At 45.7% G+C, this 7,535-nt stretch overlaps 1 long non-coding RNA gene across 1 annotated transcript in view; it reads left to right on the top strand.

Annotated features, from left to right (window-relative positions):
* The window catches only part of LOC103728729, an 8,212-nt gene extending 6,911 nt beyond the window's left edge, over nt 1-1,301 (top strand). The window contains exon 3 of the long non-coding RNA XR_607042.1: nt 287-1,301. This is a non-coding gene — a long non-coding RNA (uncharacterized LOC103728729). The remainder of the gene's footprint in view (nt 1-286) is intronic.
* The last annotated feature ends 6,234 nt before the right edge of the window (nt 1,302-7,535 follow it).

The raw sequence follows: 7,535 nt of genomic DNA on the forward strand, positions 1-7,535 counted from the left end.
CTCTGCAAGAGCAGCCAGTGCTCTTAACTGCTGAGCCATCTCTCCACTCCCCTAGATGACATCTTGACAATCTACATAACTGATAAATATTCATCTCTTTCTTACATGGAAATTTATATTGTTTACATACTTAATGATTTACCTCTTGAGCTTATCAATAAAACAATCTAATAATAGAAATTCTTTGAGTTGAAATGATTATAAATGGAAATTTGTATTTAATGGCTGGTTGTACTTAATGATCAATTAGCTCAGCTAATTTTGCTCTCCCTTCCTTCCCAAGTAGCGTTTGTCAGAAATAAACAGAAGGACCAGTGGACTTGGGAATGCAAGAGAAACAGAGAAAAGTGTGTACAGAAAGCCTTAAACGATTCCTCAGGAACGTGGAGCACAGTTTCCAGTGTGTGCCTCTGGCCCGACTCTCCAGTGTCCCTGTCCCTGAGCAGCCCGGATGCAGTGAGAGTCTTACTGCACACTAAGCTCCCATCGTCTTACTTGTCCTGCCATCCCACCTCCTTCTCTGCCTAGAATGATGACCCCATTCCTTTCTTGGTGAATGCTGTGCTTAGAGAAGTAATAAGGTTACTAACTCCACTTCTCTTCTCTATCCTGAAGTTGGCGGGCCCAACTTCAGGGAGGGAATTGGATGCTGTAAGAAGATAATAGCTCTCTTCAGAAAACACTTCAATCTGAACTGGACCCCTCTCTTCTTTGAGGTTCATCTGTGAGATTTAGCAGACTGTACTTTAATGCTCCACCCCCAGGAAAGATCCCCACTGTGGCCATCCTAAGTGCTCAACCATCAGGTCCTCCTCTTCTGTTTTGTTTCACCATGCCAGGCATCAAACCCAGGGTCTCTTACATGCCAGACAAGCACTGTCCCACTGAACTACAGCCCTAGACTCCACCATGATTTCACTTGTCACAGGATAACATGGGGCAAGGGAACAGGACCCTTTTTATTGGTTCCGTTCAAGTATTCTGCACACATCTCATCACACCGAGCAAGCAGCCGGGATTAGCACCGCCTTCACCGATGTGGAACCAGAGGCTCAGGGAAATGAAAGGCCCGGACCACAATGTTGCAGCATACCAGAGGTGGCCTGGGACTAGAGCCCAGGGACCACACACCTGCTTGGAAGCACTCATTTTGTCTACCACTCGAATGTAGCCATGTGTGCCTCTCATTAAGGGCTGATTCCTCCCAAAAGGAGCCTAAGAATAAAGTTAGATACAATGTCATAATGTCGGAGCCAGGTGAGCTGGTCAGAAATATGGAGTAGGCTGATGGGGAAGGAAGTGAGAAGACCAGGACTTTGCATAGAGAGTTGGGAAGGTGAAGGTTGGGCTTTGGGATAATATACCTTACATCTGGGTTGACAAGTGGATCAGAGCTCTTACCACCACTTTGACATCAGGTTTGAGCTCAACAAAAGTCCAAAGTTTTCTTTCTTCCATGTGTGCCTGTTTTTAGGTATAAGACATTTCCAAACCAGTCACCATGATGCTTATCCACAGCCACATGGATGCAATCTGAGGTTTGCCAACCCTGCTCTGACTCACTGACTGACAAAAGCAACTTAGGGGAAGGGTTGATTTTCGTTCATGGTTGAGGGGATGGTACATCGTGGTAGGGAACTGTGGGAGATGTGGCAGCTGTAGTGTGTGGCTGCTTGTTCACATGGAGACAGACCAAGAAGTAGAGAGGACAGGAAGTGGGATCAGGCTATAAAGGCTTAATTCCTGGCCCTAGTGGTCCACTTCTTCAGGTAGGTCCCACCTCCTAAAGGTTGCACAAGCTCTCAGAACAGCACCAGCACAGGGGACTAAATGTTTAAATACAGAAGCCTATGAGGACATAACACCAACCACATGAGAGGTGGTCGCCTGCACTCCATTCCCCCTAGACACCAAGGAATGCCGGTCAGAAGCTGTGAGTAACCCTCACCAGGTGTCTTTCTGTATTAAACCAGAAGACTGGGGAAGCAAAAGGATCCCCCCCTCTCTGTCTCTCTCATGTATATGTATGCCTGTGTACATGTGCACATGGAGTATATGTGTACATATGTATGCACATGTGAATGGAGGCCAGAGGTCAATTTTGGCTTCCATTCTTCAAGCTTCATCCACCCTGTTTTTTGAGACAATCTCTAACTGGGACTTGTGACTTCATTATTAGGCTAGACTAGCTGGCCAGTGAGACCCAGGATCCTCCTGTGTACACGTCCCTAGTCCTAGGATCACTGGCACATGCCACCATGCCCAGCCTTTTATGTGGGTGATGGGGATATAACTCATGTTTGCCATGAAACACTTCACCAATAGCTCTCTGCCCAGCCCAGAATTGTCTCTCGACCCTGGTTTGCATTTATGCTCAAGAAGAATCAACCCTCTTCAGAATTTCATGCCCCAAATACCAGTACGAACAAGGTATGACAGAAAATGCTCAATTTCACTAGGCTTTCTTGGAATCTTATAATTAAATTATCTTTTTAATTAGAAGTTTTGTAAGCTCAGCTGAAGTGTTCTCTCTCACTGCCTATAATTTTCTGACCCGTTTGCTTTGCAAACAAAGATCAGGATTAGTCTTTGTATTTGACCTTCCGGTTTTCAAATGCCTCTTGGATGTACCATCTTATTTGTTTCTTGTGATACTGACATTAAAACATCCAGAAACTATGCAACCTAAAGTTATTTAGCCAGTGAGTAAAGAAGTCAGACACCGAGGGCCATTGACACCAACCAAGCTGAGTTCTTTTTCACTCCTTTGAGGAGATTCTTACCAAGAGCTATCAAATTCCCAACTTAAAGTTGGCCTGCAGGACAATTAATGGAAGCATGAGTTAGTGACTGTTACAATGAACGGCTTCTGGGACCGGTAGCTCACTTTGTAGAATACTCACCTAGCATGCCCAAAGTCATGGGTTTGGTACCCAGCACTGCATGAAGCAGGCGTGTGCAATGGGGAACGTCTGTAATCCCAACACTCAGGAGATGGAAGCAAGAGGATTAGGAGTTCAAGGTCATGCTCAGCTACAGAGCCAGCTTTAGACCAGTCTGGGCTACATGAGACCCTGTCTCAACCTACCCCAAGAAAGAAAGGAAGGAGGGAGGGAGGGAGGGGGAGGGGGAGGAGGGAGGGAAGGAAGGAAAGAAGAGACACCAAATGCTTTGATAGCAAGATCAACAATGGCAGGGCCTACATTTAATTCTTGTACGAGGAGTACTATTTTAGCAGGGTAACCCTAAATGTTCATGAATTCTGGTCTCAATGCGATGTCCTAGTTAGCCGGGGCGTGTCTGATCAGGTCAGCACCAGGAGAAAGGTAGCAAGAGGAAAAGTATGGTGTTCGGAGTGGAGCAGGTCCCACTTGGCTTTGCCAGGCAGCTGTGTGACTTTGGGATGTTAGCTGTCTTGTCTCTGGGCCTTCCTGTCTTAATTTTTTAAATGTAGCAAAGGGCTGGGGAGCTGGCTCAGTAAAGTGCTTATGGTACCATCATGAAAACCCAAGAGATCAGTCCTCAGGACCCAGGGTAAAAAATCTGGGGAGGCTGGTTCATGCTTACAATCCAAGCACTGGGGAAACATATGAGAAACCACATCCAAATTTGTCCTCTGGCCTCCACACGCACGTGCATGCATGTGCTCATGCACCCCTCCCAACATGAACATGCACACAAAGGCAGACATATATACATACATACTCAAAGGTAGCTAATAACAACTACCTTGTAATGTTGAGGAGTATCACTACAACACAGACTTGTAATACTTAGAACATCAAGTCCTAAGAAGGCACTCAGCAAAAAGCTGTTGGATGTATGAAATGAATTAAAGACTATTTATGGTGTGCTTCACAGAAAAGAGAGGAACTATGGGCTGGTGGGATAGCTCAGTGGGTTCAGCTGTTTGCCTCTGAACCCGATGACCTGAATTTAATGTCCAGGACCCACACGGTAGGAGAGAACTGACTGCTGAAGCTGTGTAAACTATCATCTGCCTGTGCATGAGGTCGCATGAGCACTCCCCCACATACACAGTACATACATACATAAATGTCATTTTTAAAAATTAGATAAAAACTTAAAAAACAAGAAAGAAAAAGGGCTGGAGGATGAGTCTGTAGGTAAAGGCTGTCGCCAAGCCTGACAGCCTGAATTTGATCCCCAGGATCTACATAAAAGAGGGCGAGGACTGACTCCTGAAAGTTGTAAAAACTGTCCTCTAACCTCCACATACAGGCATAGCACACATGTCCCTACACATGTATATACATACATCATACATACATATACATAAAAATGAATAATAGCCGGGCATGGTGGTGCACGCCTTTGATTCTAGCACTCAGGAGGCAGAGGCAGGCGGATCTCTGTGAGTTCAAGGCCAGCCTGGTCTACATAGTGTGTTCCAGGACAGCTGGGGCTACAGGGAGACCCCGTCTCAAAAAGACCAAATAATAATAATAATAATAAACATTTTTACCAAAGAACTTTTTTTAAAAGTAAGAAGCGTGTGTAAAAGAAGTAATTTGTCTAGGCGTTGCAGAATGAGCCCCAGGTCTTATTCTGGTCTTGTAAAAGACCAGAGGGAAGAGTCTTTAAATCAGCTTTGGAGATGGTGCAGAAAGGACCTTTATCTGGGTCATCTTCTTGCTCTCCGACCCAAACCTTGGGAGTGTTTGTGCAGTTCAGGCCACTGGTGCACCAGCATGGCACAACACTGGCAAACCTTGTGCAAGCTCACTGTGCACACCGTAACGCTCCCTCCACCCAGGACATGGAGGATTGCCTGCGAAAGCTTAGCTGTTGCCACTGTGAAAACGTGTAGCCAAGTCTTCCTCATGTATGAGTTGGAAATAAACCACGGGCTTTCCACATACTTGCCAAGAGATTTACAAACAAATTTGCTTTAAAAATAAGCACAATACAGAGTCCTGTAGAAATTACATCTAGGGAAGTCTTGTGATTGTATTGTAAACCGCCCATAGCACATTCAAGTGATTGTCACATCTACCTAGCAGGATCTGAGATCAGCTTTTAGCTTAATTATCCAAATGCATTTTGATGAACTGACTCATATTGATTTTTCTGATATTTTCTTTGTACCTCATTTATTGAAGATCTTTTTTTTTCTTGACATACTTGGAATCAATTTTGAATAAGAGGTAGAACATTCTTCTTAGAACCACTGAAACGAAGAGTGGAAGTTATCCTATGAAGATGGGGGTGGGGCATGATGAGCAGGAAGGTAGCCAGTCTCTATGTAGCCAAGGATGACCTTGAATGTCTGCCTTCCTGTTCCTAGGGTTACAGGTAAGCAGCACCACGCCTGGTATATATACATGTGTGTGTGGTTTTTTTTTTTTTTTTTTTTTTTTTTTTTTTTTTTTGGTCTTTTTGAGACAGGGTCTCCCTGCAGCCCCAGCTGTCCTGGAACTCACTATGTAGACCAGGCTGGCCTTGAACTCACAGAGATCCGCCTGCCTCTGCCTCCCGAGGGCTGGGATTAAAAGAGTGTGCTATTCTATATATTTTTAATTACATTTACTTATTTTATGTGTGTGTTGTGTGGGATAGTGTGTGTGGAACTCACAGGACAACCTGTAGGGATCAGTTCTCTCCTACCATGTGGGCCAGGGGATCAAACTCAAGTTGTCAGCTTTGGCGGCAAGTGCCTTTACCTGCTGAGCCATTTCACAAGACCCATCTTGTATGTTTTGTACTTCATGATGCTTTGAGAACTTGGGAACGGATAGCCTTGACTCAGTGAATGAAATGATCATAGACCTGATGAAATCACTGGATAGTCTCCAGGCCTTAAGCAACTAAGTCTCTAAATCTAAGACTCAGAGGATGATCCTCAGTTTGAAGCTCTTCAGATTTAGTGGAATGAGCAGGCCGACTCCAGGGTTCGGGAAGTTATTTTCATGTGTCCTGATGGAATGACTCGTCTTCTAAGTAATATATGGAAAACAACTGGCTGAACTTGTGGAAAACGTGAGTGACCATCCTGACATCGATTCCTAATGACTTTTCTTCTCTCCTGTCTCTACGACAGGAACTGGGAAGATTGAACCTTCATGTTCCCAGCTTCCTGTGTCGCTGCGGGGGATGACAAGGAAACCAAGTCTACTCAGTTCAGTGGCTGCTGAGGGTGCTGGGAGGGGGGCTCTGCACTCCTGATGAAAGATGACAGATGTGTGGCCTCTCCTTCCAAGCGCACAGGTGGTGCCTGGAGTTGCAGTGCATCTTGTAATCACGAGGAAAAGACAAGGGACTCTCAGAGCCACTGGCGCTCATTCCATTGTTGCATGTGTTTGTGGTGTGTATGGCTGTTCATATGTTTCTAGTGCACAGTAGCGCCAGTGTGTGGCTGTGTGCTTGTGGAGGCCAGAGGTTGGTGTCAGCTGCTACCCTTGATCACTCTCCACCTTATTCATGAGACGAGGCAGGGTTTTTTCTTTGAACCTAGAACTTGCTGATTTGGCTTTGGCGGTCTAGCTGGTCAGTTTGCTTCAGGGATCCTGTCTTTACCTCCTTGGGGCTGGGGTTGCATGCAGGCCACCATCCTGTCCAACATTTACATGGGCACTGAGGATTCAAACTCCAACCCTCATGCCTGTGTGGCAAGCACTTTACCCACTGAACCATTTCCCCAGCCCCTACAGGCTCAGAGTGTTAGCTCCTGAACCACTGCCAACAGCTCCTGGCCTCTAACTCATAAGAAAAATCTATTCCTATTCCATTAGGCCTCTGTTGTTGGTTTTATATTACTTACAGTTGACCTCAAAGTATCTCTTTTAAAAAACATTTTGTTGCTTTTATTTAATGTGTATGTGTGTATTGTGTGCATGTTTGCAAGTGCACCTTTGTTGTGCAGTGCCCACAGAGGACAGAAGAAGGTGTTGGATCACCTGTGGGTTCTGGGATTTGAACTCTGGTCCTCTGCAAGAACAGCCAGTGCTCTTAACCACTGATCCATCTCTCCAGCCTGATCCCAAAGTATCTTAAATGCACCCACACAAGATTTTATGTGACAGAAAAACGTAATTTCATTCAACTGCACCAAACAGGCAGCTTTCCCACTTTGTAAGCTCCTTCTGACAGCCAGGAAGTCAAGCTTCTGAGAACATCTGCTCCTCTGTTGCCTTTAAATCTCAGGTCGCTGTCCTTGCTCTCCCTATCTGTGGTGTGTGATCGGGAAGTGTTCAAGTGTTTGAACAATTGGTGAGTCAGTGGCCCTGTTTGGGGAGGTCATGGCACCTTTAGGAGGTGCGGCCTTGCTGGAGGAAACGTCACTGGAGGCTGGCTTTGAGAGTTTGTAGCCCACCCACTAGCAGTTTCTCTTTCTGCTTCCCGTCTGTGCTTAAAAGTGCCCTGAGAAGCAGGGCATGATGGTGCACGCCTTTAATCCCAGCACTCAGGAGGCAGAGGCAGGCGGATCTCTGTTGAATTCAAGACCAGCCTGGTCTACATAGTGAGTTCCAGGACAGCTGGGGCTGCAGGGAGACCCTGTCTCAAAAAGACCAAAA

This window comes from Nannospalax galili, unplaced genomic scaffold (assembly GCF_000622305.1).
Source record: "Nannospalax galili isolate Female #2095 unplaced genomic scaffold, S.galili_v1.0 scaffold412, whole genome shotgun sequence".
NCBI classification, from domain to species: domain Eukaryota; kingdom Metazoa; phylum Chordata; class Mammalia; order Rodentia; family Spalacidae; genus Nannospalax; species Nannospalax galili.